At 37.4% G+C, this 12,822-nt stretch overlaps 1 protein-coding gene across 1 annotated transcript in view; it reads left to right on the forward strand.

Moving 5' to 3' along the window:
• Nucleotides 1-2,602, forward strand: part of LOC139939410 (uncharacterized) — a 92,038-nt gene extending 89,436 nt beyond the window's left edge. The window contains exon 12 of the mRNA XM_071935261.1: nucleotides 2,526-2,602. The gene's annotated coding sequence lies outside the window, so the exon portion shown is untranslated. The remainder of the gene's footprint in view (nucleotides 1-2,525) is intronic.
• Nucleotides 2,603-12,822: the final 10,220 nt, after the last annotated feature.

Below are 12,822 nucleotides of genomic sequence, written 5' to 3' on the forward strand. Positions count from 1 at the left end.
AGCATACATTCTTCCAATGAAAATTGCTTTGTATGTGAAGCCACATAAGGTGGCAGCGGTGGGGTTAAAACTCCCCGGGAATTTCCTGGGATTTTATTTCCTTCAAATTGGCTCTTCAGTGTGAACAGGGCTTTAATTGTGAGAAAAAGAAGTTACCATTTATCTTGTAACCGTAAGCTAGTTGAAAGACTTGTATAAAAAAATAAGCAAGGCTAGTGGTTGACTCGATTACGTTGGGGGAGCTTTGCGGTAGCGCTGTATTGCAACCACAGTGGTTGCGGTCGCTCCGAAAAAAAGGAGCCGTCGGTTTATATCATCGGTCGCAGGGTGGACCCAGCTCTATAAAGTTGCGTAGCTAGATTTTCGCCAAATGCATGAAATGTGTTAAACATTGTATTTTTATGAACAAATTTTGACAGGTTGCACTGTTTCAACACGAAAGCCGGGTTGGGGGGGGGGGGGTGGTATCAGAAAGCTTGAAATACTTACAGAGAAACGAACCTAGCACCTAGGATCAGAGAGTGCTGCAGTGCGAGTGTTCACTGAAAATCTGTATAAAAAAAAATGATAACAAGGACTAAAATATAAACAAGAACAACAAAACTCCTTGAAAGATGTGTATGTCAAAACAAGCAAGGCTAATAGTGGTAGTTTTAATTACGTGTGGAGCTTTGCGGTAGCACTATTATACCTTAATCCTGTTGCCTCCATATTGGTCATGTTCCTTGTATCGAAGAACAACAATGAATGCTTATAACAATTTTGCAATTAGGAACCAGACTATTCTGTTCTTCCAGCCTCAGATTGGTAACATTGAAATCAATGGGAGAAATTCAAGACGGCCGCACCGTAATAAAGGTATATTTAAATCACTGTGGTTGCGGTTGATCTAAGAGCCGTTGGTTTATATCAACGACCGCAGGATGAACCAAACGCTTCCAAGTTTAGTGGCAAGAGTTTCGCCAAAAGAAAGTTGTTTACCAAATTCTCGTAACAGCGAATGTTGACAGATGGTGCTGTTTCAAAACGAAGGGGGGGGGGGGGTATTAGAAAGCTTTAAATACTTACAGAGACGAACCAGCCCGGACATGGGAACAGGGAGTGATGCAGTGCGACCGCAGTGTGTTGTAAATCTGAACATTATACCTAGAATAAATTGAAAAGAAAAAAAAAAAGAGAAAACATGTGAAAATAATATGTAGATTCAAAGCTTGAATGGTTGCGTTCTGATTTTGATCTCTCAGACAAAATGACACTTAGCCAGGGTCAAGAAACACGGACGAGAGTTTATTCCAATCGAACGGGGTTCGATTCGGATGCCTCGGAACCTTCTATTATTGTCAGTTTGTTCGTCGTCGTTCGTTTCACCACAAACTCCTCAATGGGTTTGGGTTGAACATCCCAAGGGTTCATATTGAGGTGAGGAAGCCATGCCTCGACGATGACTGACGGGCTGCTCACTGGCCAATAAAAACCCCCAGAACAAAAACAAAAAGACAAACAGCAAAAACATCAAGAAGAAGAATAAACGAAAATTAATAAATATTACAAAAAAGCAAAAACAAAATAACAACAACACCAACAACAACCAAGGTAGAAGAACAAGAATACTAAAGACAAAGAAGACAAGAACAAATTAGAACAACAACCCAACAAATAGTGCCAAAGAAATCATACGAATTTTGGATGAATAACTATTTCCAAGATGTTAAAAATCAGCCCAAGTGGGGCATAACAGATAGAAAAGTCCGCTGCAATGAAGAAATTCGCTGTATTTGGTCAAACTATAGAGACAAAGGCTTTAAAGCTCATATGTCAATATTAGGTAGTAGTTAATATTATTTAAGAAAGTTTGTGTTTTGAGGCTGACGGAAGAAAGTAATATTTTGTAAATGATAGGATGAACGGTGCATATCTGTGATTGATGTACACCCTATGATAGTTGTACATCACTTCACTCAAAACCACAAGATCGCAACTCCAAAGTAAACAAACTCTAAACTTACCCTTAACTGAACATCCAGCTTCTTTGATGTCGAGACCCAAATTAAGACGTTGCAAAACGCAATTGGTTTATAAGGGGACTCCGCTCAGAGAAAAATAAACACAAGGCATGACGTATCACTACGTCATCACCTACTATCCAATGGAGTGTGGATAAACAGTGTAGCGCGGCCGTAACGAAGCACTCGGAATTTACCTGTGCGGTTCGAATGTGCACGTGGTATTTGTTGGCTTTACTGCTTTTCGTATTCTAGGAAAACCTTGCTAATCACACGATTTCCTGTAGGCCTAAATAATATTTCTTGCGGAACTGATTCTTGTTGTTGTTAAAGTGGTGCTCTATGCTGAATGTCACATGGTTTAGCCCCGTGCCTGGAATTATTTACGCGAAACTGGCATTCTCTCACAGGGGGTTTGATTTGAATTTTAGGCCAGCTATTTCGGTGTGGACTGAGGACCAATGTGGAATTAAACTGACTTAATTTACTGTCTTGAAATTTCTCGTTGCAATCTTAAACTAGAGATATCTTCATTTGCTACGGTGCTCGGGAAGGGGCAGCAGCGGACGTTTTTGAGGTTGACGATGAAACTAGAAATTAATGCCCTCTCCAGTTAGAGTTATCATCATCTTCGTCATGCACAGCCTTGCGGCCGTCGGGGTGACCCTGCACACAAGTTATACCGGCACAAATTCAGCGTACACATTAACCGATGAAGGACGCCCGCACCGCGAAGTTGCAGTAAGCATATTCACTCTTTCAAAGTTTTATAACTTATGTTTGAACAAAGAAAAATTGACTAGGGCTGGACTTGAACCATCGACCTCCAGACTAACATACCGGGGTTGTATATTGAACTATCAAGCCCGATGGTGGTGGTCTCACTATAAGTCAATATCTTTGCTCGGGTGCCAGTCATAATAATCCATATTTACCGGTGGCTAGAAATGTTGGATATTTTAGGACTTTTTGTACTGATAGTCATTAAGATTTTATTAAGTGGTTAATTCTTTTTAAGCAAATAAGTAAAGCAATTATTTTTTGATATCACAAGGGAAACTCAACGTTTAAAGGTAGTGGAAACTATTGGTAATTACTCAAAATAATTATTAGCATAAAATACCTTTCTTGGTAACGAGTAATGGGAGAGGTTGATGGTATAAAACATTGTGAGAAACGGCTTCCTGTGAAGTGCCATAGTTTTCGAGAAAGAAGTAATTTTCCACGAATTTGATTTTGAGACCTCAGATTTAGAACTTGAGGTCTCGAAATCAACCACCTAAACGCACACAACTTCGTGTGGCAAGGGTGTTTTCTTCTTTTATTATTATCTCGCAAATTTTCACAGGTTAGTTATTTTAATCATATGTTGAGATACACCAACTGTGAAGGCTAGTCTTTGACAATATTACCAATAGTGTCCACTGCCTTTAAAAACAGCGAAATTTAAGTTTTTCCCCTCTCCTTTTTCTCGTCACTCCAACGACTGATTGTGCTGAAACTTCTACAGGTTTGTTGTTTGGGTCACATAGTGTGAATACTGCGGCCTTGATAGTTACCAATGTTATACATAATGTGCTTTAGAGGTTCCCTATATCCCCCGCTTCCAAGGTTGTATCGTAAACTTGGGTGGGACACCAAATGGCTTTTGACCGGCACCCCGAAAATTGACAAAGTGAGAGAGACTGCCAACACAGGTGCTGGCTACGTTGATTCGGAGGTTGCAGGTTCAAATTTCGTTAATTTGTCTTTGTTCACCCCAAAACTAAATTAACAATTAATCATGCACGCATATTGACTTATATCATTTACACCAATAAAACCCAACCTATAAATAGAATAATTTAGTTTATGCAATAAAGGTAATTTTTGTCATTATTGCAGTTAATATACGAAGTGGAAAGATGTCTAAAACAATATCTTTGTTACCAAAGTCAAAATGATGTATCGTGACGTGAGAAGAACACTCGGACGTAATGATGTCGATTTTTTCCCCTCTTTAAATCGGTCTATCATCAACTGTTAACTGTAAGCAAACTTTGTAGTGGGTAAAACTCAATATTTCAAGTCTCAATCTTTTAATCAGTATCGACTAAGATCAGTTTATACCCGGTATAAATCTTAAAACATTAACAATGTTCTTTGCAACTGTTTGAACTATAAGCAAACCTGCTATATAAATCGGGCTTTAATTTGTGATCGTACGTTTTCATATATCGTTCAGTGGTTGCCTTTATAGGCAGTGGACACTATTGGTAATTACTCAAAATAATTATTAGCGTAAAACCTTTCTACGAGTAATGGGGAGAGGTTGATGGTATAAAACATTGTGAGAAATGGCTCCCTCTGAAGTGCCATAGTTTTCGAGAAAGAAGTAATTTTCCACGAATTTGATTTCGATACCTCAAGTTTCGAAATCAAGCATCTGAAAGCACACAACTTCGTGTGACAAGGGTATTTTTTGTTTCATTATTATCTCGACAGTGCGATGACCGATTGAGCTCAATTTTTTTTGACAGTTTTGTTATTTTATGCATATGTTGAGATACACCAACTGTGAAGACTAGTCTTTGACAATTACCAATAGTGTCCATTGTCCTTAAGGCCACCGCGCAAGAGGTATACAGTCAAACTGCTTGTTTAAAACATTCTTTGTAACTATACAATATTAACAATCATTTAAGGAAAATTTGTTTAGAAGTTGACTGGGGTGACCCGAAGGAACCATGTTCGAAATAAAGGTTGACGCCAATTCATTTTTAAATGGTTTGCAACTCAAAAGCGCTAAAAAAAACCCTGATCGTTTTGCTGCCAATGAATGCCCCTACTACCAGGTCCTGAACACTGAACGCGTTTATGCGGCTAATCGCTCTATGAAAACAATGTATTTGCGTATATCCACCAGTAAGAAATTGCATCAAGTATGACTGACTGGTAGAACATATTATACTTAAAATTGTATATACACCGACTAAGTATTATAAACTGCTGACTTATATCCAAGTAGTAGGCCTCAGAACATAACACCCATCATTCGCTCTCGTTATTGGCTTCCAATTCACCAACGCATCCACTTCAAAATTCTTCTTCTTGTGTAAAGCTGTTCATAATTTGGCTCCGGTATATCTCCAAGACCTCTTAGCCCTTCGTTCTTCTTCACTTTCATCAGCTACCCAACGCCTTCGCTCTTCTTCAATCGCTCCTTTCCAGCTTTCCCGGGACCCCGCACCATGACACGCTATGGCGATCGGGCCTTTTCAGTCATATAGCTCCAACATTTTGGAACAAGCCCGCCACCCACATTCAAGCAGCTCCTCCATTGGACACTTTCAAATCTCAACTTAAAACCCATCTGTTTTGTCAATCTGGTTATAGCGCCTTAGAAACTTCCGTATTTAGCGATCTATAAATGTTGTAGTTATTATTATTATTATTTTGTAAAATTAACAGTTTGAAACTCGACAGTTAAGTTAGCATAATCTAGTTGCACTCGGTTAAGACCGAAAATTAGAGGCAAACTATGGATCGTTTAATAATTTGGTACTAAGGTGAAAAATAGATTTATGTTTGAAGGTTATAATAAAGTTTGAATAGACAATACTAAAACAAACGTGTTTACCATATTGTTTTTTAGGGATTTGATTACAAATATCTTATAATTTTATGAACAATGTAATTCTTCCATTAAATTACTTTATGATATTATATTTTATTTGTTAGTTATAAACAACAACATCATTTTTGTTTTAAAAAGGTTATTGAAGTTCATTTCGTTGTGTTATAAATATTATTTTGAAGTTCATCCGGATGTACAAAACGTGTATAAACAAAATCATCTGAAAATAAAAGCGCTTGTAGACGCCGCTTCAGTCGCGTTACTACAGTATCCCGGTTGACTCCTACAATCACACAACAATAAAACCACCTGCCTCAGTATGCAAATGAGGAAATGACGTCATGCATCGTTCAGGTGCGCGCCAAAAAAAGACAAACAGCGTGTACTCACTTGAAAAAATAAACAACGACATCATGACGTCATTAATGGCATACGGAACTTTCTTAAAACTGTATTCAGCAGCCCACGAAACACAGTGCTCTATCTTAAGCAGTGACGTCATCAAAAATGGTGGTAACTAATTGTGCCTTTCGTCTTCTTTCTTTTTATTCAAAAATAGAAGTTGAATTGATGTTGGGGTTTTAATCCTAAAAACATGAGCAGTGAGTAGGTTGTTTTACCCCAGGGGATATGGGAACAGGAAGTGCCAAAGCGGTGGAATCAACGAAGTTTTAATGTATTTTTCCCCCGCTTTAGAGCTAAATCTCCCTGAGGAGTAAAATTATATTTTATTCAAACCGGATATGGCCTGATCCCAAAGAAATCCCATTGAAGTTCTACCATTAGCACTTGTTTTGAGTTTGAGGCTTCACTGATGTGACGTCACTCATAAACTGCGTGATGTGATGTCACTTTATCACGTAAATTGCTTCTGATGATGTCAGTAAACCACGTGTGAACCTCTGATTGGGTTTTGCCCAATCGGCATCGAGCTGCAGGTTAGCTACAAGTCACTGACTTTTCCCTTGTGTGTTAATTTGATTGGTCCAACTGGTCCTTCGTGGCATCACGTGTATGAAAAGTCCACCATTGAAACTCATTGTCTGTCGCCTGCTCTTAGTGCATTAGAATTTATTGATTTTTTATTATCAACATCCATGTAGAATCGGAATGAAAAACTATACATTGTGAAACTGTGACAAACTTCAATATTGTGCCGTCCTAGTTCGTGTCATTGTCCCTTTCTGTACGCTGATGTGCGGTATAACTGCAATTGCTCAAAGTAGATTTGTTTGCTGTATCTTATACTGATTCGAATACAATAATACAGTCCAATGAAGGGGAGGTTTCACTCGTATATAAACAGTGTTCGAAGGAACATACCAATTGTGACAGTATTTTTGCTGTACCTTTTCTTGATTCAAAGATTTTTTTTTTGATTTTTTTTTATATTTCAAAAGTAGATTTGTTTGCTGTACCTTATACTGATTCGAGTACATTATACAGACCATAGACGAAGGGGAAGTTTCACTAGTATAAACAGTGTTCAAAGGACGTACCAATTGCGACAATATTTTTGCTGTACCTTTTCTTGATTCAAAGAAACAAATCCAACATATATATCTCAGAAGTAGTATTTCTTTGCTGTACCTATTGGATTCAACATCAGTTTACAAAAACAATGCAGACGGATAGCTCCGCCAGCACAAACATAATTATGTTCGAATGAGCATAAACCAGTGGGGGGATTTTGGGTCTGTACCGTTTTTTATTCTAAAAGAGAAACGCTATATAAAACACCCACGAAGTAGCATTTTCAGCCGTACCTTCTATTGATTCAAAGACAGTATACAATGCATTGAAGTTTGGCAGCTTCGCCACCATAAACAGTGTTCAAACGAACATAAACCAGTATACATGTATATATTTTTTTACTGTACCTTTTCTTAATTCATAGAGAAGTAGTCTGTTTTTTCTGATTCAACGACAATGCACAATGCGACGAAGACGGTTAGCTTCGCGACCATAAACAGTGTTCAACATACCACTGGTTACGCTGTTTTCGCTCAAAATGTATCCCAGAGAGATTACATTTTGACACAAAAAAGAAACCTTTTAGGCATGTCTGTCCACCCAAGTGTGTCTCCCATCACAGAAATTTTGGCCCTATAACTTCATCATTGGCGGGGAAAGGAAATATAAACCCTCTACCGCAATTAAATCTTTAAAGCTTCACAGAAAAGGTCCGGAAAGCGGGTGGCGCTCGTATATTTTTACGAAATGTTAAAAAAAATGTTCTCGAGCAATTGGGTTCAAACTTCAACCATTACGGGGGTGGAGAGTGGGCACTGAATTTAAATTTTTCTCTTGACCATCTCAAGATACAATTTCTCTCTTCTTTTCTTGTATCCAAAACACACTTTTAAATTGTCACCAATTATTATTAATGACATGCTAAAGTATAGGTCTAAGCCATGACATTTCAAGTTTGTAATCTCACGGATAAAGGTAAACAGGAAGAGTGGATTGTTGAGGACTTGAAGTCCTAGTCTTATCTAGTGGAGTGGGCGAACATAAAATGCAATCACATGAATTATTAATGATAATGATTAATCACAATCGTTGTATGCCCTCTGTAATTTTAACTTGGTTCTCTGTTTTGATAGACTCTTAATTCCAGAAACTCAACCACTAATGAGAAACAAAACGCCGTCCTCATTCTGACTGGGGTTGAGATTTCATTAATCTGTTCGTTTTGGCGTACTTCATCGTGGGGTTTATGCGAATATTATTGACTGCACAGACTGCGAAATGATCAATTTCATCACCCACGCTGTGAACAACACTTTGTTGTTGCCTCTGTTCATATGAACTTGAAGACGAAGCAGCGACTCAGTGAGAAGGAATCTTGACCAAGAGGAGCTCGCAATTAAACCATCCCTAAACAGCTTGGCATGTTTCTCAAACCAACCATAAACAATATTTTGTTGTTGCCACTGTTAATATGAACTTGAAGATGAAGCAACGGCTCAGTGGGAAGGAATCTTGACCAAGAGGAACTCGCAACTCTAAACAGCGTAGCATGTTTCTCAAACCATCCCTTAACAGCTTAGCATAATTCCCAAACCATCACTAAACATGTTTCTCAAGCCAAAGGCTTTGCATGTTTTTTAAACCAACCGAACTGACATGCTTCTTAAACCATTCTTATACTGCTTATGTTTTCTCAACTTCAAGCCGAAGGCTTAGCATGTTTCTCAACCTACCCAATAACATGTTTCTTAAACCATCCCCATACCGATTAGCATGTTTCTCAAACCAACCAAAGGCTTAGCATGTTTCTCAAACCTACCCAATAACATGTTTCTTAAACCATCCCCATACCGATTAGCATGTTTCTTAAACCAATCAAAGGCTTAGCATGTTTCTCAACCTACCCAATAACATGTTTCTTAAACCACCCCCATACCGATTAGCATGTTTCTCAAACTTACCAAAGGCTTAGCATGGTTCTCAAACCAACCCAACTGACATGCTTCGTAAACCATCCCTATAATGCTTTAGCATGGTTCTCAAACCAACCCAACTGACATGCTTCGTAAACCATCCCTATACTGCTTTAGCATGGTTCTCAAACCAACCCAACTTACATGCTTAAACCATCCCTATACCGCTTAGCATGTTTCTCAAACAACAGCTTAGCATGTTTATCAACCTACCCAATAACATGTTTCTTATACCATCCCTTTATAAGGGCGCTAAGCACGTTTTCTCAAACCAAACCAAATGCTTAGCATGTTTCTCAACCTACCCGGTTTCTTAAACCATCTCTATATCGCTTAGTATTTTTCTTAAGCCAACCAAAGGCTTAGCATGTTTCTCAACCCACCCAATAACATGTTTCTTAAACCATCCCCATTCCGATTAGCATTTTTTCTCAAACCAACCAAAGGCTTGGCATTTTCTCAAACCAACCCAATAACATGTTTCTTAAACCACCCCCATACCGATTAGCATGTTTCTCAAACCAACCAAAGGCTTAGCATGTTTCTCAACCTACCCAATAACATGTTTCTTTAGCCATTCCCATACCGCTTTGCATGTTTCTTAAACCAACCAAATGCTTTAGCAGGCTATATTTCTCAAACCTACCCAACTTCAGGTTTCTTAAACAATCACTAAAAAGCTGAGTATTTATTTATATGTTTCTCAAACCAACAATTATGTCTGTCTTCTTGCTCAATATGGTCCTTCCCGTTCCTCAAAATTCAATCATCAGATTAGGGAATTATTTCCAAAACGAAGTTGGAAATAATAAATCAAGTTTCGTACAGCAATGAGATTAAATAAACCCGCGTAATTTGAATGCACGTGGGATTTCAGACTAGAGCCTTTATCAAAGATAACACCTCGAAATTACAAATAATTTGCAAATTTGATACCGTTTGTGTTTCACAGAAATGAAGTGTAACCATCAAATCAAATCCCGGACATATTTTTCGATAATGTTATTCGCCACTTCTTTTATGTTATTTTTGCAAGATTTTCCTTTGGGAAAACCCATTAACAGCTATAAGTAAGTCTGTCTAAAAAAATAAAACAATTTAAGATAATTAAGCAGGAATTACTGTCTATTGTACCATTAACAAAAAAAACAAGCTCACTTTTTAGATTTCAAAAGAATATGAAATTTTATCGCCATCTTCGGTACTTTTTGTAGAACACAAAACACGATGTCAACATATTTACATTAAACTCACACATGCAGTTTGAAGATAATGATGGTAGAAAGTATCCTTAAAATATTACTTGCTGAGGTGCTGTAGTTTTTGAGAAATGAGTACAACAAGCCACGAAAAGAAATTTCGTCTCAGGAGACGAACATGTAAAACGTACTTTCGTGAATTTCTTTTACTCATTTCTCAAAAACTACCGCACCTCAGTAAGTCTTGTCAAACCACTAAAACGTAACAAAGATTTTGGTGAAAACGATTCTGATGTACCGTTTGTTTTTGCTCCTATTTCTTTATTTTTTCTCTTCGCAAACATTACCTTCTTAAAGACACTAGACACTATTGGTAATTGTAAAAGACCAGTCTTCTTACTTGGTGTATCTCAACATATACATAAAATAACAAACCTGTGAAAATTTGAGCTCAATCGGTCCTCGAAGTTGCGAGACAATAATGAAAGAAAAAACACCCTTGTCACACGAAGTTGTGTGCTTTATGGTTGATTGCATGACCTCAAATTCTAAACTTGAGGTCTCGAAATCAAATTCGTGGAAAAATACTTCTTTCTCGAAAACTATGTCACTGCAGAGGGAGCCGTTTCTCACAATGTTTGTTACCATCAATCTCTTCCTATTACTCATTACCAAGTAAAGTTTTATGCTAATAATTATTTTGAGTAATTACCAATAGTGTCCACTGCCTTTAAAAAGCGTTACTACCAGATTTAATATTGAATTACAGCAAAAGATCACTTACAGCTGTTTTCGACGTAAAATGTAAAGGGATACTCTTCGGGGGACCTTTGATATTCTAATTGTGGGTGTTTGTGATTCTTCAATCTGTATGGTAATAGAGACCCAGCCAAGGAGTGAAATTCAGTTTTTTGTGATGCACTTATTAGACAAAGTCCTCCTGGAAAGGTATGCAAATTACGATTTAGTAGGATTTGAAACGTTGCATGGTGGAAACACGGTAAGGAAAGGTTTGCGGTAACACCATGTAATGACATATGTCTCATAATAAAGTTGGGGTGTTTCTGAATTGTTGGTTTCAACTCTTTAAATAACAAGTCTCATAATGTTAAAATAGGCCTAGTGTTAAAATTATAATTTTATTTTACAAATTGTAATTTTATTTTACAAAATCACCTCAAAACATATCTATGTCGGAAACATTGCAGCCTCCAAACTTTTAGTTGTATTGTGTCATTGTGTATTAGCAGAGTTCTTGTTTTTTTGCGCCAGGAGTGTCATCATTGACAGACATGGTGCACTAGAAATGTTCATTATTATTATTATTATTATTATTATTATTAATGGGTCTGGATTCTTTCCTAATTTTGTTGTTGTGCCAGTCAAAAGGTCACATTCAATTGCACTTTGATTGCAATCATTAACATTCAGAAATAAGTTGAAAATTCCCGGTACAAAAATGTTCAAACCACATTTTAAATATGTGACGTCATCGAACGTTAATTTGAAGATCAATGGCGTTTGCGCTGATGTACTGTTTGATGTGTGGCCCGAACGCCAACCAATAATCTTTGCTACACTATACACTCTAAAAACTAAAGAGTTGAATCATGATTGAATCCAACACTTGCGTGAGTTCGGTGAGTGACTACACTTTGAAAGAGTAGGATCTAGCGTTTTGTTTGCTAAAATCTAGCATGTAAAATTTTTGATCCAACGCAAAAAGGGTAAATTCAACAAGTTAAGTGTTGTTTCAACATTTCTCAAAAAAATTCCTTTGAATTGTTGGATCAGCTTTTTAAACGTTAAACTGGCACTGGTGACCGAATATTTTAAAAAGCTGGATTTAAAGGCAGTGGAAACTATTGGTAATTACTCAAAGTAATTATTAGCATAAAACCTGTCTTGATAACGAGTACTGGGGAGCTGTTGATAGTATAAAACATTATGAGAAACAGCTCCCTCTGAAGAGAAAGAAGTTATATTCCACGAGTTTGATTTCGAGACCTCACTTTTAGAATTTGATGTCTCGAAATCAAACATCTGAAAACACACAACTTCGTGTGACAAGGGTGTTTTGTTCTTTCATTGTTATCTCGCAACTTCGATGACCGATTGAGCTCAAATTTTCACAGGTTTTATTACACTATGCTGAGACCCACCAAGTGAGAAGACTGGTCTTTGACAATTACCAATAGTGTTCAGTGTCTTTAACATAAAATGCTGGATCCAACACTTTCAAAGTGTAGTCACTCACCGAACTCATGCAAGTGTTGGATTCAACTCTTAAGTTTTTAGAGTGTACAATAGCTGACAAAACAGCTATACCTCTCCTGCCTACCACTAATCCAGGCGTTGATCCGTTCACAGCTCGCTGATGCATATGAACTAAAATGTGCCAATGAATATTAATTTATTGATTAAGAATTGCTTGTTTTGCTAAAGGTCGCTGTTTCAATTATAGGCTTATCGACATTTAGTTATATGTGTATAATTAAAGAGAACTGCCACTAGTTTGGGTGAAAATTGTGAATGAACAAATAAATATCTTCGTTGGA

This window comes from Asterias amurensis, chromosome 7 (assembly GCF_032118995.1).
Source record: "Asterias amurensis chromosome 7, ASM3211899v1".
NCBI classification, from domain to species: Eukaryota; Metazoa; Echinodermata; class Asteroidea; order Forcipulatida; family Asteriidae; genus Asterias; species Asterias amurensis.